Here is a 19,757-nt window from a genome sequence, read left to right on the forward strand (position 1 = left end):
GGTTGGATGACTTCTATTTTTTTTAAGTGTCATCATTATCCCTTCGATCATCATGTCTTCCGCATTGGTTGCTTTTCGAACGTGTGGCTTTCCTTGACTTGTGCTGAAGGAGGCGTCGTTTTTGTTTGTCGTCATTTCGCTAAAAGTGCCTACTCATTTTCCTACTTCAATGGCTATAAATAGGGTATGTGCTTTATTTGAAGATTGGTGTCTCTTTATTGTCCTCTTTGTTTATTTCTATCTTTTATCGCGTGATTGGGATTTCCTTTTTGCCTTATGTATTTGTTGTTTCTTTGTCTAAAATGACCAAAAATTCATTGATAGAGGATATCGTAATTGAAGGTGTAGAGTTATTGTGCACCACGATGATGGAGGAGATGATAGCCGTGTTGTGTTTACAATGTCTACAATAGATGCACTATAGGTATGAATTTTCAATGTCGTCGAGTGTTCACTGATAGGTGACTACATAACAAATGGCAAGGGCTTCTTCCCACCCTTGCATTTGTCTGAGGCAAACTTTCACCTATACCTTCAGCCCTAGTTTGTGAAGAATTTTCAAGTTTACCATGTGTTAGAAAAATTGGTTTAGAAAACATGTTTTGTTTGTACAACGGAATTTTAATTTTTTTTCTAAAACATGAACCCTTTTGTGTTAGTATATGTGTTTTTCACTTAAAAACAACTGTTGATTCCTGGCTTTCAACCAACACGATCTTCTTTGCTATTCTCGAACCCTCAATTTGATTAGGAAGTGGACACTAAATCCTCAACTGATCACACGATGAAAATTTTAACTTGCCAATGGGGAAAGTTAATTCTTTCTATGGGTAAGAAACCTAAAATCGAGTTTTTACAAAAAAATAGAATTTATTTGGGGAAAGTAATTCATGTTTTTTTTCAATAAATTCAATATTTGAACATGCACAAGTAATTCGTTTTAATAATCAAATTATTGAACGAGGCTAAAAATAATGCCTGAAAGTCTAGGGACAAAGGAAAGATGAGAACGAACAATGAGTAACGGATTCAGTTTGTGCTAATATAATTTTTTCCTTACATAAACTTGTTAAATAGTAAGTTTAAGGTAATATTAGTATTGTTCAAAAGTACAAAATGTGCTAATATATTTAGATGCCTTGAGAATGGTTGGTGGGGTGTTAATTGTGAGTTGAGGTGATATCATGATGAAGTTATAATGATCCATGTGATATTATGAAATAGTATGGTTTCGAATTAGGTGATGAAATGAGAAATATAAACAATATGAGGTATGATGTTGCACTAAATTGGAAAAGAATTTGATAGTATGAATATAAATAAATGTCTAAGGAATTGACAATGACTGGCATAATGTTGGATGTGTATATAAATGTATTTGTAATCTTGATACTATGATGAAAATTATGCTTTGGTATGTTTTTGAATTGTGAATGTAACGACCCGATAGTTAAGGGTGACGGAAAGTGAGGTTCGGGACTCTTTTCCCGTGAAACGAACTTGTAAATATTTAATCACATTAAATATTTACGAGGTTAGTTTAGTAGTGAATTAAGTTTTGAATAAGAAATTTAATTGAATTAGGAGTTATTAAGGTACAAGAACTAAATCGCGTTAAAGTTAAAAGTTGAATTATAGATTGAAATAAATAAAAAGGGACTAAAGTAACAATTATACCATTCAATAAATGGTTGTGTGCATGTGGCCGGTCATGGGTAGAATTTATTACATATAATAGTAATAATAATAGTAATTATAATAGTAATAAAAAATAAAAATATGAAAGAAATAAGAAAGATAGTGGAAGTAGATAGAATTTATGCATGCAAATAGAAAGAAAGAAAAGAAAGAAGAAAAGAAGAAGGGTAACGTTCGACTAGGGACTTTAGGAGTTCAAACTCAAATTGGTTAGTACAATTTAGTCTTTTTCTTGTAATTTTTATGTTTCTGGGATCCCGGTACTTAGAGTTACTCGACCCATGTTGTAATTTTTAGTATTGTTCAAGATTTTAGATGTTGCTATTGTTGAATAGTTTAAGTATTAGGGATTAAATAGATAGATTTTTAAGTTAAAAGTGAAAAAGGATTAAATTTTGGAATTAATTATTGATTTTGAGTATAAGGACTAAATTGTGAAAATTCAAAATTAAAGGGTGGAGTTGAAAATAGGGGGTTAAATTTAGCTTAAAGTGAAATTAGTATAAAAATATAAAGTTAAATGTGGAGATTAAAATTAGTCTTGGTTTATGGACTAAATTGAAGAATAAGTAAAGTAAAGTAGAAAAATTGAAATTCTTGTGAATTGAGTGGTATGTGATTAATCTATTGTAATTATTTTATTTCGTAGCAAACGCCATCCCAAAATCTTCGAGTAAGAAAGAGAAAGACAATGTTGACGTTGAGTAGCTCGAACATGAGGTGAGTACTTTTGTATGGTAAGCAATTGAGGTGAGTACTTTTGTACTTTGGGATTGAATTGAATTAATAGTTGATTTGAAATGGACTGATTTTATATATTATGAAATGTGTTGATTATGTGACTATTGAATTGACTATATGTGAATAATATGTGTATATATATGAGAATAAGACATTGAACGTATTGAAATGTGAAATGAAACCCTACTAACTGTTTCGAGCTAAGTTGGATATAGATGACATGCCATAGGATAGGAAAAGTTCAGGGATTTCTTCGACCTTGAGTCAATGAGACACTGGGTGCCAATTTGCTTCGGTTTAACTGATAAGATACTGGGTGTCAACTTATATATAGCGCTGGGCACAATTATTACTTTGGGTTTATCCAATGAGGCACGGGGTGCCAAACTGATGTGTTGGTTGGATTCGTGGATCCATCCAAGTCCAAGTTGTGTTAATAGGGGAAATTAAATAATAATAATTTATGTGATTGATATTGAAATGACAAATATGATAAATGAATATGAGATGAGAAATGAAATATGAAATGATGAATTGAGATGTGACACTTGAAATGAATTCAAGTATTGATCAAAGAGATGAATCATGCCATTGCATAAGTTGAAATATGCAAATGCCATTTTCTTGTACCAAAACATGTAGAAACTAGTGGATGTGAACAAAGAATGAACAAATTTATATTATTGTTTTGAAACATATGTTCATAACATCATTTGATGCATTCTTACATTTTCATTACTTATATCAAGTCTAAATTGTTCGAATTATAAAAATACCACTGAGTTTTACTCAACGTGCGGTTTTGTTTTTCATGCGCAGGTTAGGTATCTTCAACTTGTTATCGACTCAGCATCCAACAACGATCCCGAGCTCAAGTGTGGTGATGTTATATTTTGTAACGGCATGTACCTTGGGGGTCCTTGGTTGATGTGTTTACGGTGTGATGATATTTTGGTTTTTAAGTGAAATGATGGATAATTGTATATATATGTGGTTATAGTTGAGGGAATGTTGGTATGATAGCTTAGACTAATGCTTTGGTATGTTGCCTAGTTTAATGTTTGGTATGTCTTTTAGCTTAAATCTTGATATCCCAAGTAGCTAAAAGTTAGTTCAATATTGGCAAATTTGGTATGAATGAAAGTCTTGAATGGTTGATGCATTGTTAATATGTTTGAAGATATAAAATGTGGTACCAATGAGGGTACATTAGTTAGTCATAGTAAATTATTGTTTTGGCATATATTAAGTATGTTTAATTGTGTTTTGGATAGGTTAAATGGTTGGTAATTGAGTTGATTAGTGCTCAAGCAAGTAGGAAATGGTAAACTTGAGTTTTAAGGTACTTTTAGGTGCACACGGCCTGAGACACGGTTTGTCACACGGTCGTGTGTCACACACGGACAACACACATGGGCATGTGCCCTAAGTGTGTTGAAATATAATATAGGTGTGTTGTCCACACGGGCTGACACACGACTTGCAACACAGCCGTATGACCCAAGTTAGTGAGTTACACGGGCTGGGACACAGCCATATATCTTAAGTCAGTGAGTTACACGAAAAGGGACACGACCTGGGACACGATCGTGTGTCCCAATTTCGAAAGTCACACGATTTGGGGCATTCCACACGGCTGCATGTCCCCTATTTCTCGATATTTTTGAAATTGCCCTAAAACTTTTAGAATTGTTCCAAATTAGTCCATGTTTGTTCATAGGCTATTTTTAGGGATACATAGACTCGAATTAAGGCCTGAAAGAGTATTTATACTCTGATTTTGAGTGAATTAGAAAACTTGAATTAGGTGAAGTAGGTTATTCTACTAACATCATCGAAGGTGGTAGTAGTAGTAGTAGTCAGAGTATGGTTCAATACTCTGATGCTAATAATTGGAATAGTCTTGTTATGTATCCAACATCTAGCTTTCGAGAGGGAATAAATAGTGATAAGAGTGTAGACAATGGAAAACCAAGTTTAGCAATGTATAAATAGTGATAAGAGTGTAGACAGTGGAAGAACAAGTTTAGCATTGCATAACATGATTCGTTATTCAAATGTTTAAGACTCTAGTATGATAGTATCAGATTGTCGTGATCTTCCCCTGTATAATATAATGTTAATGGTTAGCATGCATTTTAATTATGATCGATTATTTGTTTTGATTTGTTTGTAATGCCCGTGACTCTAATCCAACGACAGAGTGGGGTTAGGGGTGTTATAGTAAATCTATGGTAAAAGAAATTGTATGACTATAAGTATGTGTAAGATGTTAAGTATGAACAAGTGATTTGATTAATGTTATAATGATGATTTGATACAGGAAGATTTAGCATTGGGCACATATTATTTGGAAAAGTTCTCTAATACCCTGAGGGTCAAGAACAATAATTTAATACCTTGAGGGTTGGGTACATATCATAGCTCCAATTCCTTAATGGTCGTGAGTGTATATTGACGTATCAAATTCAACTCTCGTAATACCATAAGGGTGGTATAGTTCTCTAGTACCCTAAAGGTCGAGAATAATACTTTAATACCCTGAGGGTTGAGTACATATCATCAGCCCCAATTCCTTGAGGGTTGTGAGTTTAAATGGATATATTAATCTATGTATCCATCAATGAGTTCGAAATCGATTAATAAAGGCCACTGGTATGGAAATTGTAATTGAAGGTTTGACATATGATAAGTTGATGACTATACATTGAGGGTGAACCATTATAAGAAATGTACATGTTATTAATATTGAACATAATAGATATGTTTAATTATATGTATATACGATTACCTATTAATATTAAACATAATGGATATGTTTGGCATTAGTGTTCTATGTCTCGAGATAGCAAACATCGAAGCTAAAGGTACAAAATAGGGGAGACAATTCTCAAGACCTTTCTTGAGGCATGAGGGTAATTTTCTCAAGGCATGTACCCTAATGTCTTGAGACATCAAAATTTAAAGAAAAAATAAGACGATAGAGGAAACATGTCTCGAGACTCAATAGCCTATTTTGTCCATTTGAGCTAAGATTCATATCTTGCTCTGTGTTATTATACATGTAACATGTTTACACAATATGAAGTTTTATATTTATACCACGTACGCTAGTTAACTATGATGTATGACTGAAAACAGTTTGAGTTGCTCTGACAACGAATGTGATGTCTTATATTTGGATCTGGCGATCGAGTTAGATGTACAATGTCACACATAACTTTTCGCTAGTTTTTATAGATGGCGCCAATTATTACAACTGAAAATATAAGGGTGACTTATGTTGGTGGTTCACAATGTGGGGTGCGAAGAGTCACTGAGATAAGAGAGGTTCACATTGTGAATGCTATGAGAGCAGCTATACTTGGGAGATTATGGGGATGAGCTTTTATGAAGTAAGGTTGCTTGCCTTCCTCCATACTGGTGAGTGGTATTTATAAGGAATGAGGGTTGGGCATAGGTTCTAGCCACTAAGTTACCCTCCTTTAGATGCGATGATAGGGTAATATATGTCAACCTAAGACATTATTAGAGTCGACTTGGATGAAACTAAACGAAATGTTTGTCAAATGTGATGAATTGATAAATGTTGTTAGGAGGTCTTCCCAATATATCTTTAATGGATTGTGCAGGTCCCTTGAGGAAGATGTACAAACATACTAAGAACTTGTGTTAAAACTATTCATCACCAAATTCTTGTGGTGGTCAATTGTTATAGTAAAAGGGTTGAAGGTAGTGATATAATGGATTTAATATTTATGGTGTGCTTAGTATAATATTTCTTCGTCCAAACTTGTAACACTCTCATAATTATTTTGCAATCTTATCTTTGAGATGTTCGGTGCAAAATCATAGTATGTTTACCTTAAAATCAAATAATTAAAAGGTTTTTTTATGCAATATTTATTTTTACTCTTAACCTTTTCTTACTTTTAAATAAGAGGAAATATACATACATAAAATATGATTGAATAAAGGCATACATAATTGGAAGAAAATATATTTAAAAATATATATTTGAAAGTGTATATACATAGAATATTGGAGAATAGACACGTAAAATATATTTAAAAGTATATATACATACAACTTTTTTTACTTGTGAGGAGAATTTTATTATATTTTATTTTTATATTTTAAATTTTATAGTTTATCCAATTATGCAAGCCTTGACTTTTTAAAATTTCAAATAAAGTAAACTATAAAAAAATAATATTTTTTATTATAATTTGATGCATTGACCGGTGGATCATGTTTCATCAAGTATGATCAAAATTGGCCAGAATGGGATCAGAATTTTTAACTGTGCGAAAATGATCATTTAATGTTCCCTTTTAGCACTGGAACAATGCATACCGACCGAAATGGAAACGGCTAGAACCAATGCAAAACCGACTACAATGCCAAGAAGACCAATTAATGTTAACATTAATTACTTTCATTAATGAATGAAACATGTCTAATTATGATCAGTTGAATTTAAAAAAATATAAAAAAAATGATTAATAATATTAAAAGAATAAAAAAATCCAAAACTAGAAAATAAATATTTCAAAAAAACTTCTTAAACTTTTTAAACAATTAAAATTTTATATTATAACATTAAAATTTAAACAATTAAGTAAAACCCTAAAATTAAGAGATAATTAATTTAAAATCAATTTTATATTTTACATATAATTTTTTTTTAAAAAAAATTAAACAAAAAGCATAAAAAAACTTTAAAAAAATAAAAGGCAAAGAGTAAAAGAATAATTTACCTAAAAATGTAAAAAATTGTCTCAAATAAAAAGTGTCATGGTAAAAAGAAAAAGAAAAAAAAACTGTAATTTTGAACAAGACTTTTGTAACATTATATTGCTATAATATATATGATATGAGATCAATCATAAAATAATAAACAAAAAAACGAAAAGAAGACACGAATAAGTTTGAAGCAAAGTTAGACACCAATGTGCTTCTAGTCTTGCTCAAAGTTGAATCTCCTTTTTGTTTGTTGTGGTAGGGGCGCATGGCATATTTGGTCCTGTGTATGATCACCTTGTGTTGGAGTTGGCTTATATATGAGAGTAACGACTTACATTTTCAGTGGATGATCCTCTATTGAGTGCTATCTTATAGTACCCGTGAAAAGCTTGTTTAGTATTATCTCATCCCTAGAAAAACTTATTCCTTCCTTTTTCCTTGTCACAAAAATATTACTTTTAAAATAAAATAAAATAATATTTTCTTTCACTACGAACCTAACTGATTGCTTTTATTCATACCATAATTATAGTGACAAATGGCAAGAATTTAAGTATGCCACTTAAAATTACATTCCATAATTGTTACGAATATAGGAGGACGTGACTTTGAACACATTAAAACACATTTATCCTCCTATTTAAGAATTAAAGAGGGATTACTGGAAGTTAACTTACTAACTTTTTAATAGTTTTCCGAATTTATGTATATAGGATAATCTTTTAAATATTAATTCTCTACTGATTTTTATTCATTGAATTGTTTATATTGATGAATCCAAGCTTTTATAATCAATTTAGTTATAAATAATCACATCTTTTAAATCTAGAATCGAAGTTGGTTTCATTTTCCATGGAAACACTAAATAAAATACAAAAAATATACTGTTTTAGCCGTAAAAAGAAAAACATTATTACCCATGAAAAAGAGGAGTAGATATTTTATAGGCAGCTAGACCAGATAATAATATACCACACACAGAAGTCCAATAATTTGATAAGGGAAGTGTGAACTGAATACCAATAATTAACCTATTTTGCATTTCATAATCATATTATATAATTAATAAAACTTGTATTTATATTATTTTTAATTACATTTAAATTATATATACCATAAGAAATGGGTACCACATGCAAAAACGAAGTATATCGTAATGCATCTGGGCCTTCACCACTGTATATTGTCCTCCACGTGAATTCCAAGCCATAAAATAGACTAATCAGCTTCACTTTGTGACTATAAGTGTGCCTATTTGGGTTGGAACATCTCTTGGCACCTTTGCAGGCGACCTGTGCTTCATATGTTGGCAGTGTTAACTACTACTATACTTTCTATTTTTAACAAATATTTCAGTACCAAATTCTGTGATAATTTTTTTCAGCATGTGATTAATTCTATAATGGATATAATCTTGATATATATCCAAGTCGATAATATAATATGGTGCGATAAGGTGATCGGTTAAGAAGATTGTTATATAATTATAGTAAAAATAATTTGACTCGGGGTTCGACCCGGAATCCGACCTAAAAGACTTATGGTATAAGTAATCTCAGACACTCCATTTGAAAAAGGGGAGACACACGAAATGGTCCATGGCTTATACTCTTCTTCTTTTGAATGTTTTCTGTCTCCTTACTCAAAAAACTTTCCTCAAGACCATCTTTTCTTTTCTTTTTTCACTCCCGTTGATACACAGTATCAGGAAGGATAATTCATGAAGAATATTTTTGAAGCTTTATTTGGCATTTATTGAGAATTGTTATTGAAGATAATGTAAGGGATATTTGTTGAATATATTGATGATAAAAGGTATTTTTCCACCTATAGTAAGAAGATTACAAGGCAATTTTCCTTGATAATATCAAAAGCATTTTGTGATGATTTTTGAAGATAAATGAACCATGATCATAATTCCAATCACTTGTGTTTTTTCTGACGTAGAAAGCTAAAAAAATATTTGAAGTTTTTAGTGTCGAATAAGCATGGTTTAATCTAAAGTGTTAAAAATTTTTACCGACAACTTCTAATCTTTTTGGCAAAGGAAACAGGAAACCTTAAGTTTTCCTGCGTTGAATAACACCAGCTAAGAGTATAAAATAATAGGTAGAGAGAGACAAAAATTGATACATTTTGTAAATGTTGAGGGCTAAATTTATTAGGCTTTTAAGAATTAAAACTAAATTGACAGTAGTTATAAATGTTGAAGGACTAAATTTGTTATTAGACCAATAAAATAAATGTTGCGACTAAAAAATCTAATTTCAAAAACTCTAATAACTAAATTGAAAAAAAAAATTATAGTTGTATGACAAACAAAAACACTCTTATAGTTGAGTGAATAGTTTATAACGGCCACGCCATCCAGCTCTTTGAATCTCAATGACATAATGACTAAAAAAAATACAAATTCAAATAGTTTGGTGATCAAATTGAAAGTTTTCATAGTTCAATGACCAAAATAGAAATACAAGAAAATTTCAGTGACTAATTAAAGAGTTTACCCTTTTCAATTTTTAGCTTTTTACTGTAGCCGAAGTAGGAACTGTTCACCCATGTAGTAACAGTAAAAATTTCTACTTCTTATAGTTTGTTAAGCTCCTTCAAAGCTTTGTTCATGTCTTGATAATTAACTAAACTGAGCAGTTGACATTATAACAGATAAAAATAGTTTTACTTTTATTTATTATTTTACCATTTTATCCTTAAAAATTAAGTTAATTTCATTCCTAAAATGCAAAAAACCCTGCTCTTCAATTGACAGTAACAAAATTCCACCGTAACAGCAGAGCAGACTCTCAAAGAAGCTATATTTTTCTACTCATCCTATCAATCTTGTTCTCAAGTTTGATCTGGTAAGTGAAAACTACTCTATATATGTGTTTGAATTGTATGAAAGTAGTTTCTATTTTTCCTTTAAACACAAATCCATATGTTCTTTCTCCATTATTTTTTTTACCTCTACTTGCCGTAGAAGAGATTGAACATAATTGATGATTTCATTCAGCATACCAGCTTTGTCTGTGATTTTGTTACATCCTGATACTAAATCTTGCAGATACTTCATTCTTTCACTGATTTTCTCCCTTCTAACCTATATAAATCAACATAATTAAAACATTATTATCTAATGAAAGAGACCTGATAAAATAAAAAAAACAAATCAGTAATAATTGTTGAATATTGGCAATATCCCACATTAGGAAAAGATAGAAATGGAGGGGGTTTGGTTTGTTATATATAGAACCCCTCCCCCTTTGGTTGTATCATCCCAAAATCTTCTCCTTTGTAATATTTCTAGAGGAAATATTAATTTGGTAGTGTCCGAGGACGTAAGCTAAATTGGCCGAACCTCGTTAAAACTCTGGTATTTTATTTCTTATTTGTTTGCTTTTATTTAATAGCTTTATGTTGGTTATATTTATTTAGTTATTATTGCTATAAATATCTAAGTGAGTTCTGTCTAGTTGTTGGGTTTTAAGCGGGACCATTGTGACCCCTCCAATTTAACTGGGAATTTTCTTAGTATAATTGTTGGCATAATAATTATCTAAATATTTCTGATAATATTGTTATTAATATTATCGTCGCTTCCGCAACAATTGGTATCCGAGCCAAGGTTTTGTAGTATGCTCTGTGTTTGCAGCTTAGTCTGATCTTACACATCAGAAACATTTCCTAAAGCTTGTGGGTATTCTGCATTTGGTGGCTATTAAGTAGAAGCTATGGCAAAAATGACAGAAGAAAAACCATCCATATCAACAACTTCCACTTCGTACATTTTGCCGAGGATTGGAACTGCAAATACGAGATTTGTAGTGGAAATTTTTGATGGAACAGGTCATTTCGGCATGTGGCAAAGTGAGCTTCTAGATGCCCTCTTTCAACAGGGTCTAGATATTGCCATTGAGGAAGAAAAACCAGAAGGGGTTGATGATAAAGAATGGAAGACCATCAACCGATTGGCATGTGGTACAATTCGATCATGTCTTTCCAGAGAGCAGAAGTATACATTCAGTAAAGAGACTTCTGCAAGTAAATTGTGGAAAGCATTGGAGGAGAAATTTCTGAAGAAGAACAGTCAAAATAAGTTACATATGAAGAAAAGACTGTTTCGTTTCAGTTATGTTCCTGGTACTACGATGAACGAGCACATTACCAATTTTAATCAGCTGGTGGCTGATTTGTTGAATTTGGATGTGACTTTTGAAGACGAAGACTTGGCGTTAATGTTGTTGGGATCGCTTCCTGAGGAGTTTGAGTACCTTGAAACTACTCTACTTCATGGAAAATCGGAAGTAACTTTCAATGAAGTAACTGCTGCATTGTATAGCTATGAACTACGCCGAAAGGATAAGTTGAAAGGTTCAGGTGAAGCAGCAGTGGAAGCATTGGTAACAAGAGGTCGTCAGCAAAGTCAGTCTAAGGGGAAGAGAAGAAAGTCCAAAGGTCGAGCTGTTGCCAAAGATGAATGTTCTTTTTGCAAAGAAAAAGGACATTGGAAGAAAGATTGTCCAAAATTGAAGAAAAAAGAGAAGACTCCGCAAGATGCAAATGTTGCAGAATGCAATAGTGAATCAGAGTCAGACTTTTCTCTTAGTATGACATCTTCAACATTATATGCAGATGAGTGGATCATGGATTCTGGTTGTTCCTATCATATGTGTCCCATTCGGGAATGGTTCTTTGAATTTCAAAAACTAGATGAAGGGGTTGTTTACATGGGTAATGATAACACATGTAAAATAGCCGGGATAGGTTCAATTAAACTGAGGAGTCATGATGGATCTACTAGAATTTTGCGGGATGTACGATATGTCCCAAAGTTGAAGAAGAATCTCATCTCTTTGGGGTCGTTAGAATCTAAAGGCCTAGTTGTGACAATACGAGATGGAGTTCTTAAAGCAACTTCAGGAGCATTGGTGATGTTGAAAGGCATAAGAAAGAACAATCTGTATTACTACCAAGGTAGTACAGTGGTCGGGACAACAGCAGCAGCAATTACGAGTACCAAGAAGGACGCTGAGGCAACACAGCTGTGGCATATGCGTTTGGGCCATGCTGGTGAAAAATCCTTGCAAACTCTAGCCAAGCAAGGATTATTGAAAGGTACAAAGACTTGCAAACTTGAATTTTGCGAGCATTGTGTTCTGGGAAAACTACGAAGGGTGAAATTTGGCACTGGGATTCACAATACTAAAGGTATTCTGGATTATGTGCATTCTGATGTATGGGGACCGTCCAAGACTCCATCACTTGGAGGAAGACGTTATTTTGTCACCTTTATTGATGATTTTTCCAGACGAGTTTGGGTGTTTCCTATGAAGAACAAAGATGAGGTGCTTGAAGTTTTCCTTAAGTGGAAAACTAAAGTTGAAAATCAGACAGGAAGGAAGATTAAGGTTCTCCGATCAGACAACGGTGGAGAATATAAAAGCGATCCTTTCCTGAAGATATGCCAAGATTGTGGCATAGTAAGGCACTTCACCGTAGGTGGAACACCGCAACAGAATGGGGTGGCAGAGCGTATGAATCGAACGCTTGTGGAGAAAGTTCGATGTATGTTATCTAATGCTGGATTAGATAGAAAGTTTTGGACTGAGGCTGTGATGTACGCTCAACATCTCATCAATCATTTGCCATCATCTGCTATAAATGGCGAGACTCCTTTGGAGAAATGGTATGGAAAACCTGCTACTGATTATGACACCTTGCGCATTTTTGGTTCTATTGCATATTATCATGTGAAAGAATCAAAGTTAGATCCAAGAGCAAAGAAGGCTCTATTCATGGGCTTCAATGCTGGTGTTAAGGGATATCGTTTGTGGTGTCTAGAGGCAAAGAAGACGATAATCAGTAGGGATGTTACCTTTCATGAATCTGCCATGTTGAATAAGGTAAATCCAGAAGGAGTGAGTAGTACTTCGCAGCAGGTGGAGTGTACTCCGCAGCAGGTGGAGTTTGAGCAGAGTGTGGTAATTCCAGCAGAAGGTACCACTAGTGATTCTTCATTGGCAGATGCAGAGTCAGATGAGGAAGAGGTTTCTACCCAAGAACCTCAACAGCAATCAGAGCCAATTGCAGTCAGAAGGCAGAGACGAGAAATTCAGAAACCAGCTCGTTTCACTGACATGGTAGCTTATGCACTTCCAGTTGTTGATAATATTCCATCCACTTACACCGAAGCCATTCAGAGTTTAGAGAATAATAGATGGTTAGGTGCAATGGAAGAGGAAATGCAATCTCTAGAGAAAAACAAGACGTGGAAGCTGGCACAACTACCAAAAGGGAAGAAGGCGATTGGTTGCAAATTTGAAGACACTATTGAAGTTTGTGTTATGAGAAGATGTTCGAAGATGTGGAATATCGCCAAGGTGGAGATTTGTTGAATATTGGCAATATCCCACATTAGGAAAAGATAGAAATGGAGGGGGTTTGGTTTGTTATATATAGAACCCCTCCCCCTTTGGTTGTATCATCCCAAAATCTTCTCCTTTGTAATATTTCTAGAGGAAATATTAATTTGGTAGTGTCCGAGGACGTAAGCTAAATTGGCCGAACCTCGTTAAAACTCTGGTATTTTATTTCTTATTTGTTTGCTTTTATTTAATAGCTTTATGTTGGTTATATTTATTTAGTTATTATTGCTATAAATATCTAAGTGAGTTCTGTCTAGTTGTTGGGTTTTAAGCGGGACCATTGTGACCCCTCCAATTTAACTGGGAATTTTCTTAGTATAATTGTTGGCATAATAATTATCTAAATATTTCTGATAATATTGTTATTAATATTATCGTCGCTTCCGCAACAATAATACCATTCATATTCATGTCTCCAGCAATGCTGTATTCATGTCTCAAACCCTCAAAAACTAAAACTATCAAAAACAAAACAAAGCACAACTAAACAAACGAAACAACAAAAGCTTGTAGTAATATGAACAAGTTTAGCAGGTTTGCTATATGACTTCATGCCTAACACAAGTTCATCGTGAGGGGGTTAGTACCATATACCATATACCATATATCACAAGCATATATGATCTTATAATTCCTTCTTTTATCGAAGGGAATTTTTGGTACTTTGGGGAAGAAAGAAATCAAACAGTCATGGCATGCATCACCTAATAAAAGGAATTTTATCCCATTCCTCTTAGCATCAATCCAACCTACTAGGTGCAAGAAGATATTATCATTAAAAAATAAAATTTGCACATTCATAATTAACTTGAACAAATGACTAAACAACTATATGTACAAATTCATTTTGGAATATTATCATTAAAAAATAAAATTTAATCAAAAAAAGCTATGAAAGTTATTAAAAATAAAATTATTAATGATTATTAATAATTTCTAAAATATATCAAAATATAAAAAATGCTAAAACTATCCCAAAACGATTTCAATCACCTAGGTAGGTTACCAAATTCATCCATACCTGTTAAAAGATGACCTATGCTTTGTAAAATATAACAAAATTCTCTCATCACAAAATTACAGCAAAAATATGGGCATACAACCAAGCAAATATGTATATGGGCAAAATTTTGTTGTCTTTTGAGTCTTTTCACCATCCAACCATCCATTAACATGTTTCTTATTAAACTGGTCATAACAATTGATTAATACTTGAATTTTTTAGTTGGTTTCTTATTGAAAAAATATATATACACACATACATAAATGCAAATACCTTGGCATAATAGTCCTTCCAGACCCTACGAGCAATCTGATGACAACCCAAATCAAAGGTGATACGAGTCACAAAAGCCCAAATTCTTGAAGGCGAGGCCCAATAAGCAAATTCCCAGCCCAATCAAGAAATCCATCCATACTTAGTTGAAAATCAGGCCAAATTGTCAAAGTGGCCCAAGTTGTAAAGTTTTATTTTTATTTTTATTTATTTATTTACTTAATTTAAATTTTATGTCAATATTCAGTCCAAGAGTCCTAGATAAAATGACCTTTGACCGAATTTCCATATTAAAATAATTAGGAGTTTTTTTTATTTTAGTTTTCTAATTAGATTAGGACTAGTTATAAGGCCTATTTAAAGGCATGGCTGTCCACCTTGTTAAACACTTATCATTATTATTAAAATTTCAGATTTGTTGAGAGCAGAATTTTCTTTGAGTTTTCTCCAAGATTTTTCTCTTGAGTTTTCTTTAGAAGTTGTTTTAACAATCTTGTGATTGTGGGAGCCATCTTCAACCTTCTTCTTGCCATTGATATTCTTTGGAGGGGAGATTAGAGCCGTTTGAAGGGAGTTGTGAGATCTTTTGAGATTTCAAGGCTTCTTAGGACTTATCTTTTAATTTCTTACTGTCAATTCTTTCTTTATTTCTACTTGTGCTGAATCATTATCTAATCTATTTTCTGTTCTTATTGTGTTTTCAGCCTTTTTCTATCTTAAGGAATCAGCCCAAAAATCCCCAATTTCTAGGGTTCTTGCCGATTCATCCATACTCTTTTTGGGAGAAATTAGATTGCCGAAATTTGGGGAAAATTATCTTGGTGTTCAATTGGGCAGAATCGCAATCTCTTCTAGGGTTTCAAGATTCCTTATTAACACTTATTTCTATTCTCTATTTGATTCTTTACTGTTTTGGGGATTTTATTTCAGATCTGAAAATTCAAAAATTTAATCTTTTAATTTTCTGTTTCGTTTCAGATCTAATTGTTTAAGGTTTTCGTAGGAGTTTCTCATGACTTGGCAACTCGATCTTGGTCCGCGCGCAACCCCGTATCATTTGGTATCAGATTTTGGGCGTTTTGGGTGTTCTTGGTTGATTTCTAAACTGATCTCTATTTTTTAAAGCATAAACAGCAGTTTTACCCAGAAAAATTGTTCAAAAAAATTCATTTGAGTGGGTAAACGTTGTCCGATTGATCTGAAATTTTACATACATGTGTTTGGCACTGTGATTGAATATAAAAAAATTATTCCCGCAAAAAAATCAGTCAAAAAGTCAAAAAAATCGAAAAAAAGACGAAATCCAATAAAAATTTAAAAAAATTCAGCGGGTTGAGTTTGGTGCCCAAACTTTCCAGATCAAAAATTAAATATTTAAGGACATTCGAGATTTAATTTTGTGATTTTTTGAGATCAGGAACACCTCGAACGAAGTTGTCAAGTTACTCCACAGTTTTTCGGGTTTTCTGTTTTCAGCAATTTTTATTGATTCTTAGCTGTAGGTTTTCATTTGTTTACCTTTATTCTTCCTTTACGTTATCTAACACCTTCTTGTTTCTTGTGTTAGTAGGATTTAAACGTGTGCACAACTTCTTCCTCGGTACAACACGAATCAATTGGTGTCTCGTCAGTTTTTGGCATCCTAGTGCAAATTAGGATTCTTTGGTAGTTTGGTTCACACTCTCTAATTGGTTGATATAAACTCTGATAAAGAACTCACAAGATTGAATTCGACCTCATTGAGAATTTGATTTTTTCTTTTTGAGTGATTAACGGTGAGGTTTGATAACTTTTATTTTTGAGTGTTGAGTGTTTTGCAGGTTTTAAAAAAAATGTCTACAGGTGATAATACTAGTGACATATTTAAAAAATTCCAACAACAGTTGGACGAACAGGCTGCTGCACTTCGAGCGTTGACTGCTACTATCAATGAGGTGCGGTTGAATCAAGAGCCTCAATATCGAGATCAAATTAAAGACGATGTGGATAACCAGCCTCCTGCTCATAGGCGCGCTCCTCGGCGTGTCCTTAGAACTGATTATGATCTTCATGATCGTGGACAACCCTCTTTGGCAAAACCAAAGAGCGAGCAGCAACGAGAACATCTCTTTCATACTCGCTGCCATGTACAAGGTAAGCTTTGTAGAGTTATTATTGATGGTGAAAGTTGCTCGAACGTAGCCAGCACGACGATGGTGGAAAAGCTTTGCTTAACCACTACCAAGCATCCACGACCTTATCAACTACAATGGCTTAGCAACGAAAGCCAATTTAAGGTCACTCATCAAGTGCGCATCGCCTTTTCTATCAGTAAATATCAAGACGAAGTCGTGTGCGACGTAGTACCTATTCAAGCCTGCCATTTATTGCTAGGAGAACCATGGCAACTGGATCAAAAAGTCACTCACGATGGTCGTACCAATAGGTATTCTTTCAAGCATCAAGGAAAGAAACTTACCTTAGTGCCGCTCACTCCGGAACAAGTCCATGAGGACCAAATCAAACTGAGAAATTCTGTTAAAACAAGCGAGGAAAAAGAAAAAGAGAATGAAAAAGAGCAAAAAGAGATTGAGAGTGAAAAGGAATGTGAAACAGAAAAGAAATTTGAAAAAGAAGTTGAAGAAAGAAGAGAAAATGAGTTAGAAAAAGAAACAAAAGAAAAGACGAGGAAAGGCTAGTGAGGAATGTTTCCACTAACCAAGATATGAATTTTTCTTGTGTTGCTACTTTTCAGGTTCCTGAAAGATCGAAAGATAACTTTCAACTTCAATACCTCTCAAATGAAAGACGCTTTCATACGATCAACTTAGGCAAAGATGAAATCACACTACATGATCCCGAAGGTAAGCGAGGTAAGGAAATTTTAGAAACCGAGTCCATTGCAGATTTGAAAATTATTGATAAAACTTTTGGTGACTTAGTTCTTAAAAGATCCCCTCATTTTGATCCGATTAATTGTTACTCTTCGATTGTGGTTGATAAAGTCATTACGAAAAGAAGCGTGATTTGTTATTCTCTTGATTTACCTTGTGTAAAATCCTCGAATTTGTCCAAATCTGTTTTGGAGAATAAGGTAACGAAATTTTCCAAATTTGTTTTCAATTTATATTCGTGCCTTAAACAGTTTATGTGGTTGTACATGAAGTTTGAGTTCCATTTGACAAAGGTTAACTCAACAACGGAGATTCGACTACACTATGCCCCCGATGAGCGAAGGTTTGTTTTAAATGAAAAAGGTAAAATCGACCCTTATTCTTCTGCTTATCGAGGTAAGATGCTTGAAACCTTTGAAACACTTTTGTACTCCTCGGATAGTGATAAAGATCGTGTTGATGAACACTTAGATCGAAACGTGCTTGACTGTCCTATTTTATTTATTGATGATCTATCTGTTTTGATGGTTGATAAAAAGATTCTTGTTTTTGATAATGCATGTGTGAGTGAATCTATAGACCGTCGATTAATGCATGGTATGATTATGCAACTCTGTGAACCATGTGAATCTTTTCAAATACCTACTTGTGACGATTATGTTTACCATTTGATTTATTACTCGCAATTTATTCATGGTTTGTGGGAACAATGTGAGACGACTGAATGCCTTAAAACATGTCCATCTTTGTTTCAAATATTTGACGAGGCAGTGGTGAGTAAATTAGATTGTTTGCATGGTAATCTGAATCTGTCCATTCACATGCGTTATACCTGTTCTATTATGCTTATGATTGGACTACAAGCTTATTTCCGTTGCTATTTACTATCTCATGGCTATTCTTCTCAGTGGACTCAATTGCCATTAGTCCCGTTCGATAGAGGAAAGTCGAGTTCATTTGATTTTTCAGATTCGAGGACGAATCTTTTTGAGGAAGGGGGGAATGATACGAGTCACAAAAGCCCAAATTCTTGAAGGCGAGGCCCAATAAGCAAATTCCCAGCCCAATCAAGAAATCCATCCATACTTAGTTGAAAATCAGGCCAAATTGTCAAAGTGGCCCAAGTTGTAAAGTTTTATTTTTATTTTTATTTATTTATTTACTTAATTTAAATTTTTATGTCAATATTCAGTCCAAGAGTCCTAGATAAAATGACCTTTGACCGAATTTCCATATTAAAATAATTAGGAGTTTTTTTTATTTTAGTTTTCTAATTAGATTAGGACTAGTTATAAGGCCTATTTAAAGGCATGGCTGTCCACCTTGTTAAACACTTATCATTATTATTAAAATTTCAGATTTGTTGAGAGCAGAATTTTCTTTGAGTTTTCTCCAAGATTTTTCTCTTGAGTTTTCTTTAGAAGTTGTTTTAACAATCTTGTGATTGTGGGAGCCATCTTCAACCTTCTTCTTGCCATTGATATTCTTTGGAGGGGAGATTAGAGCCGTTTGAAGGGAGTTGTGAGATCTTTTGAGATTTCAAGGCTTCTTAGGACTTATCTTTTAATTTCTTACTGTCAATTCTTTCTTTATTTCTACTTGTGCTGAATCATTATCTAATCTATTTTCTGTTCTTATTGTGTTTTCAGCCTTTTTCTATCTTAAGGAATCAGCCCAAAAATCCCCAATTTCTAGGGTTCTTGCCGATTCATCCATACTCTTTTTGGGAGAAATTAGATTGCCGAAATTTGGGGAAAACTATCTTGGTGTTCAATTGGGCAGAATCGCAATCTCTTCTAGGGTTTCAAGATTCCTTATTAACACTTATTTCTATTCTCTATTTGATTCTTTACTGTTTTGGGGATTTTATTTCAGATCTGAAAATTCAAAAATTTAATCTTTTAATTTTCTGTTTCGTTTCAGATCTAATTGTTTAAGGTTTTCGTAGGAGTTTCTCGTGACTTGGCAACTCGATCTTGGTCCGCGCGCAACCCCGTATCA

The 19,757-nt window shown here is 33.3% G+C and overlaps 1 long non-coding RNA gene across 1 annotated transcript; it reads left to right on the forward strand.

Moving 5' to 3' along the window:
- The first annotated feature begins 272 nt into the window (after window positions 1-272).
- On the forward strand, window positions 273-3,581 carry LOC121218255 (uncharacterized). The gene is made up of 3 exons (XR_005914439.1): window positions 273-424; window positions 2,348-2,418; window positions 3,259-3,581. It is a non-coding gene; the product is annotated as an uncharacterized lncRNA (long non-coding RNA).
- Window positions 3,582-19,757: the final 16,176 nt, after the last annotated feature.

This window comes from Gossypium hirsutum, chromosome D06 (genome assembly GCF_007990345.1).
Source record: "Gossypium hirsutum isolate 1008001.06 chromosome D06, Gossypium_hirsutum_v2.1, whole genome shotgun sequence".
Taxonomy (NCBI): Eukaryota; Viridiplantae; Streptophyta; class Magnoliopsida; order Malvales; family Malvaceae; genus Gossypium; species Gossypium hirsutum.